A 13570-nucleotide genomic window follows, 5' to 3' on the forward strand; every position below is an offset into this window, starting at 1 on the left:
GGTTTCTTCTGCTGGACCTGGCAACATGAGGCTAAAGGTGAACTGTCTTTATTTGTAACCCAGTCACTGATTAAGAATACTGGAAGCGTGTTGGGCGGTGTCTTTTTGCAAGGTGAAACAAGGCCCTTGTTTCCGGTGAAAGAGCATTGACCTGTAGGTAAAACTAAGGCAGAAACTTTAGGCGTTCTCCACCTATACCGGACTGGACCCTATCTGCATGGTTGCAGGTTAGATTCTCCCTTTTATAGTCAACCTGTTCCAGAAAATGAAACGGAAGAGGATGATTAGCCAGCCTGGGCAAGCCAAATACTTTCGCTTTCAGGCACCCAGTGCCCTTGGCTCGATGGTCTTTTTCCACCATGGATGTCAAGATTTAAGCAGCTTGGACCACTATGGAGGGGGAGCTTTCAGAGCCCGGATAGCTCAGTCGGTAGAGCATCAGACTTTTAATCTGAGGGTCCAGGGTTCAAGTCCCTGTTCGGGCGGTGCCTCTCACCGCCCCTGGAGCTGCCAATAGGGCAGTCTTTATGCACATCTGTGAGGAATGCTCAGAGAGATGAAATGTCCTAACTTCCCCCTTTCTAGGCTCCTGTAATCTGCCAGAAATAAAGGTGGCTGAAGGTGATTGCTTGACCAAATATTTCCCAAATACCCTTGTCTATGGCAGCTTACCTGGGCTCCAGTTCAGGCATGTTATCTAGCAAACTTTCAACAAAGGGCCCAAATCCTTCCACCTTGGTCTTTTTTCAGCAGCATAGCTGTTCAGACACATATGCTCCCAGTGGCCCTTCAGGGCTGCTGTGGGAGAAACCTATCTGACAACCGAGGGGCCCTGTCCCTTTAGATTCTCCTTAGTTCTTTCAAATGCTAACACTATTCAGTGGGTAAACAATGCCCACTTATGCATCATCCCTGTCTCATTAGCATGCCAAGTCCCAGAATGCTCAGCGGCCCACTGCATGACACTTATGTGTCTCACCTCAATGTCAATTTCTCCTTCAATGAAGGGCAGATGTTGGCAGGCACCGATTTGGTTAGCTTTGCGCAGTGGCAGTATCATAGCCAATGAGGTTCACCTGAGGCGTGATTATTGCTAATTGAAAACTTTTCCCAATACCCCGCCATGATGACTTGAAATACAGTCAGCACTGGCAATTTTTGAGAGTCTCTGAGGAGACTGAGCAATGTGTTTTAAACAGTAGATAAGTGACGGCTTCTTACGTGCAGACTGAGATGCGTTAGAGTTGAGGAAGTGTGTCACGTGCCTGGTGACACTATAGAGAGCTTTTCTGTCATCACGCAGCCTGGGTAGAACAATCTGGGATTGGCATGCGCTGCTCGTTCTTCACTTGCCTGTATTCAAGAGTGGTCTCGACCTCGTTTTTTGGCCTGGGTTTCTTCTGCTGGACCTGGCAACATGAGGCTAAAGGTGAACTGTCTTTATTTGTAACCCAGTCACTGATTAAGAATACTGGAAGCGTGTTGGGCGGTGTCTTTTTGCAAGGTGAAACAAGGCCCTTGTTTCCGGTGAAAGAGCATTGACCTGTAGGTAAAACTAAGGCAGAAACTTTAGGCGTTCTCCACCTATACCGGACTGGACCCTATCTGCATGGTTGCAGGTTAGATTCTCCCTTTTATAGTCAACCTGTTCCAGAAAATGAAACGGAAGAGGATGATTAGCCAGCCTGGGCAAGCCAAATACTTTCGCTTTCAGGCACCCGGTGCCCTTGGCTCGATGGTCTTTTTCCACCATGGATGTCAAGATTTAAGCAGCTTGGACCACTATGGAGGAGGAGCTTTCAGAGCCCGGATAGCTCAGTCGGTAGAGCATCAGACTTTTAATCTGAGGGTCCAGGGTTCAAGTCCCTGTTCGGGCGGTGCCTCTCACCAACCCTTGAGCCCCTGGAGCTGCCAATAGGGCAGTCTTTATGCACATCTGTGAGGAGTGCTCAGAGAGATGAAATGTCCTAACTTCCCCCTTTCTAGGCTCCTGTAATCTGCCAGAAATAAAGGTGGCTGAAGGTGATTGCTTGACCAAATATTTCCCAAATACCCTTGTCTATGGCAGCTTACCTGGGCTCCAGTTCAGGCATGTTATCTAGCAAACTTTCAACAAAGGGCCCAAATCCTTCCACCTTGGTCTTTTTTCAGCAGCATAGCTGTTCAGACACATATGCTCCCAGTGGCCCTTCAGGGCTGCTGTGGGAGAAACCTATCTGACAACCGAGGGGCCCTGTCCCTTTAGATTCTCCTTAGTTCTTTCAAATGCTAACACTATTCAGTGGGTAAACAATGCCCACTTATGCATCATCCCTGTCTCATTAGCATGCCAAGTCCCAGAATGCTCAGCGGCCCACTGGATGACACTTATGTGTCTCACCTCAATGTCAATTTCTCCTTCAATGAAGGGCAGATGTTGGCAGGCACCGATTTGGTTAGCTTTGCGCAGTGGCAGTATCATAGCCAATGAGGTTCACCTGAGGCGTGATTATTGCTAATTGAAAACTTTTCCCAATACCCCGCCATGATGACTTGAAATACAGTCAGCACTGGCAATTTTTGAGAGTCTCTGAGGAGACTGAGCAATGTGTTTTAAACAGTAGATAAGTGACGGCTTCTTACGTGCAGACTGAGATGCGTTAGAGTTGAGGAAGTGTGTCACGTGCCTGGTGACACTATAGAGAGCTTTTCTGTCATCACGCAGCCTGGGTAGAACAATCTGGGATTGGCACGCGCTGCTCGTTCTTCACTTGCCTGTATTCAAGAGTGGCCTCGACCTCGTTTTTTGGCCTGGGTTTCTTCTGCTGGACCTGGCAACATGAGGCTAAAGGTGAACTGTCTTTATTTGTAACCCAGTCACTGATTAAGAATACTGGAAGCGTGTTGGGCGGTGTCTTTTTGCAAGGTGAAACAAGGCCCTTGTTTCCGGTGAAAGAGCATTGACCTGTAGGTAAAACTAAGGCAGAAACTTTAGGCGTTCTCCACCTATACCGGACTGGACCCTATCTGCATGGTTGCAGGTTAGATTCTCCCTTTTATAGTCAACCTGTTCCAGAAAATGAAACGGAAGAGGATGATTAGCCAGCCTGGGCAAGCCAAATACTTTCACTTTCAGGCACCCGGTGCCCTTGGCTCGATGGTCTTTTTCCACCATGGATGTCAAGATTTAAGCAGCTTGGACCACTATGGAGGAGGAGCTTTCAGAGCCCGGATAGCTCAGTCGGTAGAGCATCAGACTTTTAATCTGAGGGTCCAGGGTTCAAGTCCCTGTTCGGGCTTTGCCTCTCACCAACCCTTGAGCCCCTGGAGCTGCCAATAGGGCAGTCTTTATGCACATCTGTGAGGAATGCTCAGAGAGATGAAATGTCCTAACTTCCCCCTTTCTAGGCTCCTGTAATCTGCCAGAAATAAAGGTGGCTGAAGGTGATTGCTTGACCAAATATTTCCCAAATACCCTTGTCTATGGCAGCTTACCTGGGCTCCAGTTCAGGCATGTTATCTAGCAAACTTTCAACAAAGGGCCCAAATCCTTCCACCTTGGTCTTTTTTCAGCAGCATAGCTGTTCAGACACATATGCTCCCAGTGGCCCTTCAGGGCTGCTGTGGGAGAAACCTATCTGACAACCGAGGGGCCCTGTCCCTTTAGATTCTCCTTAGTTCTTTCAAATGCTAACACTATTCAGTGGGTAAACAATGCCCACTTATGCATCATCCCTGTCTCATTAGCATGCCAAGTCCCAGAATGCTCAGCGGCCCACTGGATGACACTTATGTGTCTCACCTCAATGTCAATTTCTCCTTCAATGAAGGGCAGATGTTGGCAGGCACCGATTTGGTTAGCTTTGCGCAGTGGCAGTATCATAGCCAATGAGGTTCACCTGAGGCGTGATTATTGCTAATTGAAAACTTTTCCCAATACCCCGCCATGATGACTTGAAATACAGTCAGCACTGGCAATTTTTGAGAGTCTCTGAGGAGACTGAGCAATGTGTTTTAAACAGTAGATAAGTGACGGCTTCTTACGTGCAGACTGAGATGCGTTAGAGTTGAGGAAGTGTGTCACGTGCCTGGTGACACTATAGAGAGCTTTTCTGTCATCACGCAGCCTGGGTAGAACAATCTGGGATTGGCACGCGCTGCTCGTTCTTCACTTGCCTGTATTTAAGAGTGGCCTCGACCTCGTTTTTTGGCCTGGGTTTCTTCTGCTGGACCTGGCAACATGAGGCTAAAGGTGAACTGTCTTTATTTGTAACCCAGTCACTGATTAAGAATACTGGAAGCGTGTTGGGCGGTGTCTTTTTGCAAGGTGAAACAAGGCCCTTGTTTCCGGTGAAAGAGCATTGACCTGTAGGTAAAACTAAGGCAGAAACTTTAGGCGTTCTCCACCTATACCGGACTGGACCCTATCTGCATGGTTGCAGGTTAGATTCTCCCTTTTATAGTCAACCTGTTCCAGAAAATGAAACGGAAGAGGATGATTAGCCAGCCTGGGCAAGCCAAATACTTTCGCTTTCAGGCACCCGGTGCCCTTGGCTCGATGGTCTTTTTCCACCATGGATGTCAAGATTTGTGCAGCTTGGACCACTATGGAGGAGGAACTTTCAGAGCCTGGATAGCTCAGTCGGTAGAGCATCAGACTTTTAATCTGAGGGTCCAGGGTTCAAGTCCCTGTTTGGGCGGTGCCTCTCACCAACCCTGGAGCCCCTGGAGCTGCCAATAGGGCAGTCTTTATGCACATCTGTGAGGAATGCTCAGAGAGATGAAATGTCCTAACTTCCCCCTTTCTAGGCTCCTGTAATCTGCCAGAAATAAAGGTGGCTGAAGGTGATTGCTTGACCAAATATTTCCCAAATACCCTTGTCTATGGCAGCTTACCTGGGCTCCAGTTCAGGCATGTTATCTAGCAAACTTTCAACAAAGGGCCCAAATCCTTCCACCTTGGTCTTTTTTCAGCAGCATAGCTGTTCAGACACATATGCTCCCAGTGGCCCTTCAGGGCTGCTGTGGGAGAAACCTATCTGACAACCGAGGGGCCCTGTCCCTTTAGATTCTCCTTAGTTCTTTCAAATGCTAACACTATTCAGTGGGTAAACAATGCCCACTTATGCATCATCCCTGTCTCATTAGCATGCCAAGTCCCAGAATGCTCAGCGGCCCACTGGATGACACTTATGTGTCTCACCTCAATGTCAATTTCTCCTTCAATGAAGGGCAGATGTTGGCAGGCACCGATTTGGTTAGCTTTGCGCAGTGGCAGTATCATAGCCAATGAGGGTCACCTAAGGCGTGATTATTGCTAATTGAAAACTTTTCCCAATACCCCGCCATGATGACTTGAAATACAGTCAGCACTGGCAATTTTTGAGAGTCTCTAAGGAGACTGAACATTGTGTTTTAAACAGTAGATAAGTGATGGCTTCTTACGTGCAGACTGAGATGCGTTAGAGTTGAGGAAGTGTGTCACGTGCCTGGTGACACTATAGAGAGCTTTTCTGTCATCACGCAGCCTGGGTAGAACAATCTGGGATTGGCACGCGCTGCTCGTTCTTCACTTACCTGTATTCAAGAGTGGCCTCGACCTTGTTTTTTGGCCTGGGTTTCTTCTGCTGGACCTGGCAACATGAGGCTAAAGGTGAACTGTCTTTATTTGTAACCCAGTCACTGATTAAGAATACTGGAAGCGTGTTGGGCGGTGTCTTTTTGCAAGGTGAAACAAGGCCCTTGTTTCCGGTGAAAGAGCATTGACCTGTAGGTAAAACTAAGGCAGAAACTTTAGGCGTTCTCCACCTATACCGGACTGGACCCTATCTGCATGGTTGCAGGTTAGATTCTCCCTTTTATAGTCAACCTGTTCCAGAAAATGAAACGGAAGAGGATGATTAGCCAGCCTGGGCAAGCCAAATACTTTCGCTTTCAGGCACCCGGTGCCCTTGGCTCGATGGTCTTTTTCCACCATGGATGTCAAGATTTGTGCAGCTTGGACCACTATGGAGGAGGAGCTTTCAGAGCCCGGATAGCTCAGTCGGTAGAGCATCAGACTTTTAATCTGAGGGTCCAGGGTTCAAGTCCCTGTTCGGGCGGTGCCTCTCACCAACCCTAGAGCCCCTGGAGCTGCCAATAGGGCAGTCTTTATGCACATCTGTGAGGAATGCTCAGAGAGATGAAATGTCCTAACTTCCCCCTTTCTAGGCTCCTGTAATCTGCCAGAAATAATGGTGGCTGAAGGTGATTGCTTGACCAAATATTTCCCAAATACCCTTGTCTATGGCAGCTTACCTGGGCTCCAGTTCAGGCATGTTATCTAGCAAACTTTCAACAAAGGGCCCAAATCCTTCCACCTTGGTCTTTTTTCAGCAGCATAGCTGTTCAGACACATATGCTCCCAGTGGCCCTTCAGGGCTGCTGTGGGAGAAACCTATCTGACAACCGAGGGGCCCTGTCCCTTTAGATTCTCCTTAGTTCTTTCAAATGCTAACACTATTCAGTGGGTAAACAATGCCCACTTATGCATCATCCCTGTCTCATTAGCATGCCAAGTCCCAGAATGCTCAGCGGCCCACTGGATGACACTTATGTGTCTCACCTCAATGTCAATTTCTCCTTCAATGAAGGGCAGATGTTGGCAGGCACCGATTTGGTTAGCTTTGCGCAGTGGCAGTATCATAGCCAATGAGGTTCACCTGAGGCGTGATTATTGCTAATTGAAAACTTTTCCCAATACCCCGCCATGATGACTTGAAATACAGTCAGCACTGGCAATTTTTGAGAGTCTCTGAGGAGACTGAGCAATGTGTTTTAAACAGTAGATAAGTGACGGCTTCTTACGTGCAGACTGAGATGCGTTAGAGTTGAGGAAGTGTGTCACGTGCCTGGTGACACTATAGAGAGCTTTTCTGTCATCACGCAGCCTGGGTAGAACAATCTGGGATTGGCACGCGCTGCTCGTTCTTCACTTGCCTGTATTTAAGAGTGGCCTCGACCTCGTTTTTTGGCCTGGGTTTCTTCTGCTGGACCTGGCAACATGAGGCTAAAGGTGAACTGTCTTTATTTGTAACCCAGTCACTGATTAAGAATACTGGAAGCGTGTTGGGCGGTGTCTTTTTGCAAGGTGAAACAAGGCCCTTGTTTCCGGTGAAAGAGCATTGACCTGTAGGTAAAACTAAGGCAGAAACTTTAGGCGTTCTCCACCTATACCGGACTGGACCCTATCTGCATGGTTGCAGGTTAGATTCTCCCTTTTATAGTCAACCTGTTCCAGAAAATGAAACGGAAGAGGATGATTAGCCAGCCTGGGCAAGCCAAATACTTTCGCTTTCAGGCACCCGGTGCCCTTGGCTCGATGGTCTTTTTCCACCATGGATGTCAAGATTTAAGCAGCTTGGACCACTATGGAGGAGGAGCTTTCAGAGCCCGGATAGCTCAGTCGGTAGAGCATCAGACTTTTAATCTGAGGGTCCAGGGTTCAAGTCCCTGTTCGGGCGGTGCCTCTCACCAACCCTTGAGCCCCTGGAGCTGCCAATAGGGCAGTCTTTATGCACATCTGTGAGGAATGCTCAGAGAGATGAAATGTCCTAACTTCCCCCTTTCTAGGCTCCTGTAATCTGCCAGAAATAAAGGTGGCTGAAGGTGATTGCTTGACCAAATATTTCCCAAATACCCTTGTCTATGGCAGCTTACCTGGGCTCCAGTTCAGGCATGTTATCTAGCAAACTTTCAACAAAGGGCCCAAATCCTTCCACCTTGGTCTTTTTTCAGCAGCATAGCTGTTCAGACACATATGCTCCCAGTGGCCCTTCAGGGCTGCTGTGGGAGAAACCTATCTGACAACCGAGGGGCCCTGTCCCTTTAGATTCTCCTTAGTTCTTTCAAATGCTAACACTATTCAGTGGGTAAACAATGCCCACTTATGCATCATCCCTGTCTCATTAGCATGCCAAGTCCCAGAATGCTCAGCGGCCCACTGGATGACACTTATGTGTCTCACCTCAATGTCAATTTCTCCTTCAATGAAGGGCAGATGTTGGCAGGCACCGATTTGGTTAGCTTTGCGCAGTGGCAGTATCATAGCCAATGAGGTTCACCTGAGGTGTGATTATTGCTAATTGAAAACTTTTCCCAATACCCTGCCATGATGACTTGAAATACAGTCAGCACTGGCAATTTTTGAGAGTCTCTGAGGAGACTGAGCAATGTGCTTTAAACAGTAGATAAGTGACGGCTTCTTACGTGCAGACTGAGATGCGTTAGAGTTGAGGAAGTGTGTCACGTGCCTGGTGACACTATAGAGAGCTTTTCTGTCATCACGCAGCCTGGGTAGAACAATCTGGGATTGGCACGCGCTGCTCGTTCTTCACTTACCTGTATTCAAGAGTGGCCTCGACCTCGTTTTTTGGCCTGGGTTTCTTCTGCTGGACCTGGCAACATGAGGCTAAAGGTGAACTGTCTTTATTTGTAACCCAGTCACTGATTAAGAATACTGGAAGCGTGTTGGGCGGTGTCTTTTTGCAAGGTGAAACAAGGCCCTTGTTTCCGGTGAAAGAGCATTGACCTGTAGGTAAAACTAAGGCAGAAACTTTAGGCGTTCTCCACCTATACCGGACTGGACCCTATCTGCATGGTTGCAGGTTAGATTCTCCCTTTTATAGTCAACCTGTTCCAGAAAATGAAACGGAAGAGGATGATTAGCCAGCCTGGGCAAGCCAAATACTTTCGCTTTCAGGCACCCGGTGCCCTTGGCTCGATGGTCTTTTTCCACCATGGATGTCAAGATTTAAGCAGCTTGGACCACTATGGAGGAGCAGCTTTCAGAGCCCGGATAGCTCAGTCGGTAGAGCATCAGACTTTTAATCTGAGGGTCCAGGGTTCAAGTCCCTGTTCGGGTGGTGCCTCTCACCAACCCTTGAGCCCCTGGAGCTGCCAATAGGGCAGTCTTTATGCACATCTGTGAGGAATGCTCAGAGAGATGAAATGTCCTAACTTCCCCCTTTCTAGGCTCCTGTAATCTGCCAGAAATAAAGGTGGCTGAAGGTGATTGCTTGACCAAATATTTCCCAAATACCCTTGTCTATGGCAGCTTACCTGGGCTCCAGTTCAGGCATGTTATCTAGCAAACTTTCAACAAAGGGCCCAAATCCTTCCACCTTGGTCTTTTTTCAGCAGCATAGCTGTTCAGACACATATGCTCCCAGTGGCCCTTCAGGGCTGCTGTGGGAGAAACCTATCTGACAACCGAGGGGCCCTGTCCCTTTAGATTCTCCTTAGTTCTTTCAAATGCTAACACTATTCAGTGGGTAAACAATGCCCACTTATGCATCATCCCTGTCTCATTAGCATGCCAAGTCCCAGAATGCTCAGCGGCCCACTGGATGACACTTATGTGTCTCACCTCAATGTCAATTTCTCCTTCAATGAAGGGCAGATGTTGGCAGGCACCGATTTGGTTAGCTTTGCGCAGTGGCAGTATCATAGCCAATGAGGGTCACCTGAGGCGTGATTATTGCTAATTGAAAACTTTTCCCAATACCCCGCCATGATGACTTGAAATACAGTCAGCACTGGCAATTTTTGAGAGTCTCTGAGGAGACTGAGCAATGTGTTTTAAACAGTAGATAAGTGACGGCTTCTTACGTGCAGACTGAGATGCGTTAGAGTTGAGGAAGTGTGTCACGTGCCTGGTGACACTATAGAGAGCTTTTCTGTCATCACGCAGCCTGGGTAGAACAATCTGGGATTGGCACGCGCTGCTCGTTCTTCACTTGCCTGTATTCAAGAGTGGCCTTGACCTCGTTTTTTGGCCTGGGTTTCTTCTGCTGGACCTGGCAACATGAGGCTAAAGGTGAACTGTCTTTATTTGTAACCCAGTCACTGATTAAGAATACTGGAAGCGTGTTGGGCGGTGTCTTTTTGCAAGGTGAAACAAGGCCCTTGTTTCCGGTGAAAGAGCATTGACCTGTAGGTAAAACTAAGGCAGAAACTTTAGGCGTTCTCCACCTATACCGGACTGGACCCTATCTGCATGGTTGCAGGTTAGATTCTCCCTTTTATAGTCAACCTGTTCCAGAAAATGAAACGGAAGAGGATGATTAGCCAGCCTGGGCAAGCCAAATACTTTCGCTTTCAGGCACCCGGTGCCCTTGGCTCGATGGTCTTTTTCCACCATGGATGTCAAGATTTAAGCAGCTTGGACCACTATGGAGGAGCAGCTTTCAGAGCCCGGATAGCTCAGTCGGTAGAGCATCAGACTTTTAATCTGAGGGTCCAGGGTTCAAGTCCCTGTTCGGGTGGTGCCTCTCACCAACCCTTGAGCCCCTGGAGCTGCCAATAGGGCAGTCTTTATGCACATCTGTGAGGAATGCTCAGAGAGATGAAATGTCCTAACTTCCCCCTTTCTAGGCTCCTGTAATCTGCCAGAAATAAAGGTGGCTGAAGGTGATTGCTTGACCAAATATTTCCCAAATACCCTTGTCTATGGCAGCTTACCTGGGCTCCAGTTCAGGCATGTTATCTAGCAAACTTTCAACAAAGGGCCCAAATCCTTCCACCTTGGTCTTTTTTCAGCAGCATAGCTGTTCAGACACATATGCTCCCAGTGGCCCTTCAGGGCTGCTGTGGGAGAAACCTATCTGACAACCGAGGGGCCCTGTCCCTTTAGATTCTCCTTAGTTCTTTCAAATGCTAACACTATTCAGTGGGTAAACAATGCCCACTTATGCATCATCCCTGTCTCATTAGCATGCCAAGTCCCAGAATGCTCAGCGGCCCACTGGATGACACTTATGTGTCTCACCTCAATGTCAATTTCTCCTTCAATGAAGGGCAGATGTTGGCAGGCACCGATTTGGTTAGCTTTGCGCAGTGGCAGTATCATAGCCAATGAGGTTCACCTGAGGCGTGATTATTGCTAATTGAAAACTTTTCCCAATACCCCGCCATGATGACTTGAAATACAGTCAGCACTGGCAATTTTTGAGAGTCTCTGAGGAGACTGAGCAATGTGTTTTAAACAGTAGATAAGTGACGGCTTCTTACGTGCAGACTGAGATGCGTTAGAGTTGAGGAAGTGTGTCACGTGCCTGGTGACACTATAGAGAGCTTTTCTGTCATCACGCAGCCTGGGTAGAACAATCTGGGATTGGCACGCGCTGCTCGTTCTTCACTTGCCTGTATTCAAGAGTGGCCTCGACCTCGTTTTTTGGCCTGGGTTTCTTCTGCTGGACCTGGCAACATGAGGCTAAAGGTGAACTGTCTTTATTTGTAACCCAGTCACTGATTAAGAATACTGGAAGCGTGTTGGGCGGTGTCTTTTTGCAAGGTGAAACAAGGCCCTTGTTTCCGGTGAAAGAGCATTGACCTGTAGGTAAAACTAAGGCAGAAACTTTAGGCGTTCTCCACCTATACCGGACTGGACCCTATCTGCATGGTTGCAGGTTAGATTCTCCCTTTTATAGTCAACCTGTTCCAGAAAATGAAACGGAAGAGGATGATTAGCCAGCCTGGACAAGCCAAATACTTTCGCTTTCAGGCACCCGGTGCCCTTGGCTCGATGGTCTTTTTCCACCATGGATGTCAAGATTTAAGCAGCTTGGACCACTATGGAGGAGGAGCTTTCAGAGCCTGGATAGCTCAGTCGGTAGAGCATCAGACTTTTAATCTGAGGGTCCAGGGTTCAAGTCCCTGTTCGGGCAGTGCCTCTCACCAACCCATGAGCCCTTGGAGCTGCCAATAGGGCAGTCTTTATGCACATCTGTGAGGAATGCTCAGAGAGATGAAATGTCCTAACTTCCCCCTTTCTAAGCTCCTGTAATCTGCCAGAAATAAAGGTGGCTGAAGGTGATTGCTTGACCAAATATTTCCCAAATACCCTTGTCTATGGCAGCTTACCTGGGCTCCAGTTCAGGCATGTTATCTAGCAAACTTTCAACAAAGGGCCCAAATCCTTCCACCTTGGTCTTTTTTCAGCAGCATAGCTGTTCAGACACATATGCTCCCAGTGGCCCTTCAGGGCTGCTGTGGGAGAAACCTATCTGACAACCGAGGGGCCCTGTCCCTTTAGATTCTCCTTAGTTCTTTCAAATGCTAACACTATTCAGTGGGTAAACAATGCCCACTTATGCATCATCCCTGTCTCATTAGCATGCCAAGTCCCAGAATGCTCAGCGGCCCACTGGATGACACTTATGTGTCTCACCTCAATGTCAATTTCTCCTTCAATGAAGGGCAGATGTTGGCAGGCACCGATTTGGTTAGCTTTGCGCAGTGGCAGTATCATAGCCAATGAGGTTCACCTGAGGCGTGATTATTGCTAATTGAAAACTTTTCCCAATACCCCGCCATGATGACTTGAAATACAGTCAGCACTGGCGATTTTTGAGAGTCTCTGAGGAGACTGAGCAATGTGTTTTAAACAGTAGATAAGTGACGGCTTCTTACGTGCAGACTGAGATGCGTTAGAGTTGAGGAAGTGTGTCACGTGCCTGGTGACACTATAGAGAGCTTTTCTGTCATCACGCAGCCTGGGTAGAACAATCTGGGATTGGCACGCGCTGCTCGTTCTTCACTTGCCTGTATTCAAGAGTGGCCTCGACCTCGTTTTTTGGCCTGGGTTTCTTCTGCTGGACCTGGCAACATGAGGCTAAAGGTGAACTGTCTTTATTTGTAACCCAGTCACTGATTAAGAATACTGGAAGCGTGTTGGGCGGTGTCTTTTTGCAAGGTGAAACAAGGCCCTTGTTTCCGGTGAAAGAGCATTGACCTGTAGGTAAAACTAAGGCAGAAACTTTAGGCGTTCTCCACCTATACCGGACTGGACCCTATCTGCATGGTTGCAGGTTAGATTCTCCCTTTTATAGTCAACCTGTTCCAGAAAATGAAACGGAAGAGGATGATTAGCCAGCCTGGGCAAGCCAAATACTTTCGCTTTCAGGCACCCGGTGCCCTTGGCTCGATGGTCTTTTTCCACCATGGATGTCAAGATTTAAGCAGCTTGGACCACTATGGAGGAGGAGCTTTCAGAGCCCGGATAGCTCAGTCGGTAGAGCATCAGACTTTTCATCTGAGGGTCCAGAGTTCAAGTCCCTGTTCGGGCGGTGCCTCTCACCAACCCTTGATCCCCTGGAGCTGCCAATAGGGCAGTCTTTATGCACATCTGTGAGGAGTGCTCAGAGAGATGAAATGTCCTAACTTCCCCCTTTCTAGGCTCCTGTAATCTGCCAGAAATAAAGGTGGCTGAAGGTGATTGCTTGACCAAATATTTCCCAAATACCCTTGTCTATGGCAGCTTACCTGGGCTCCAGTTCAGGCATGTTATCTAGCAAACTTTCAACAAAGGGCCCAAATCCTTCCACCTTGGTCTTTTTTCAGCAGCATAGCTGTTCAGACACATATGCTCCCAGTGGCCCTTCAGGGCTGCTGTGGGAGAAACCTATCTGACAACCGAGGGGCCCTGTCCCTTTAGATTCTCCTTAGTTCTTTCAAATGCTAACACTATTCAGTGGGTAAACAATGCCCACTTATGCATCATCCCTGTCTCATTAGCATGCCAAGTCCCAGAATGCTCAGCGGCCCACTGGAT

The 13570-nt window shown here is 48.1% G+C and overlaps 9 non-coding genes across 9 annotated transcripts; all 9 read left to right on the forward strand.

Annotated features, from left to right (window-relative positions):
* Positions 1 to 1036: 1036 nt before the first annotated feature.
* LOC143964812 (U4 spliceosomal RNA) lies at positions 1037 to 1177 on the forward strand. The gene has a single exon (XR_013271272.1). It is a non-coding gene; the product is annotated as a U4 spliceosomal RNA (small nuclear RNA).
* A 1260-nt stretch (positions 1178 to 2437) lies between these two features.
* On the forward strand, positions 2438 to 2578 carry LOC143964814 (U4 spliceosomal RNA). The gene has a single exon (XR_013271273.1). It is a non-coding gene; the product is annotated as a U4 spliceosomal RNA (small nuclear RNA).
* Positions 2579 to 3838: 1260 nt separating this feature from the next.
* Positions 3839 to 3979, forward strand: LOC143964815 (U4 spliceosomal RNA). The gene has a single exon (XR_013271274.1). It is a non-coding gene; the product is annotated as a U4 spliceosomal RNA (small nuclear RNA).
* Positions 3980 to 5239: 1260 nt separating this feature from the next.
* LOC143965033 (U4 spliceosomal RNA) lies at positions 5240 to 5380 on the forward strand. The gene has a single exon (XR_013271454.1). It is a non-coding gene; the product is annotated as a U4 spliceosomal RNA (small nuclear RNA).
* A 1260-nt stretch (positions 5381 to 6640) lies between these two features.
* On the forward strand, positions 6641 to 6781 carry LOC143964816 (U4 spliceosomal RNA). Its single transcript, XR_013271275.1, has one exon. It is a non-coding gene; the product is annotated as a U4 spliceosomal RNA (small nuclear RNA).
* A 1260-nt stretch (positions 6782 to 8041) lies between these two features.
* LOC143965111 (U4 spliceosomal RNA) lies at positions 8042 to 8182 on the forward strand. The gene has a single exon (XR_013271519.1). It is a non-coding gene; the product is annotated as a U4 spliceosomal RNA (small nuclear RNA).
* A 1260-nt stretch (positions 8183 to 9442) lies between these two features.
* On the forward strand, positions 9443 to 9583 carry LOC143964706 (U4 spliceosomal RNA). The gene has a single exon (XR_013271183.1). It is a non-coding gene; the product is annotated as a U4 spliceosomal RNA (small nuclear RNA).
* Positions 9584 to 10843: 1260 nt separating this feature from the next.
* LOC143964817 (U4 spliceosomal RNA) lies at positions 10844 to 10984 on the forward strand. The gene has a single exon (XR_013271276.1). It is a non-coding gene; the product is annotated as a U4 spliceosomal RNA (small nuclear RNA).
* A 1260-nt stretch (positions 10985 to 12244) lies between these two features.
* LOC143965090 (U4 spliceosomal RNA) lies at positions 12245 to 12385 on the forward strand. The gene has a single exon (XR_013271502.1). It is a non-coding gene; the product is annotated as a U4 spliceosomal RNA (small nuclear RNA).
* Positions 12386 to 13570: the final 1185 nt, after the last annotated feature.

This window comes from Lithobates pipiens, unplaced genomic scaffold, assembly GCF_037356315.1.
Source record: "Lithobates pipiens isolate NorthernLeopardFrog02 unplaced genomic scaffold, aLitPip1_a1.2 Scaffold_8, whole genome shotgun sequence".
In the NCBI taxonomy this organism is placed as follows: domain Eukaryota; kingdom Metazoa; phylum Chordata; class Amphibia; order Anura; family Ranidae; genus Lithobates; species Lithobates pipiens.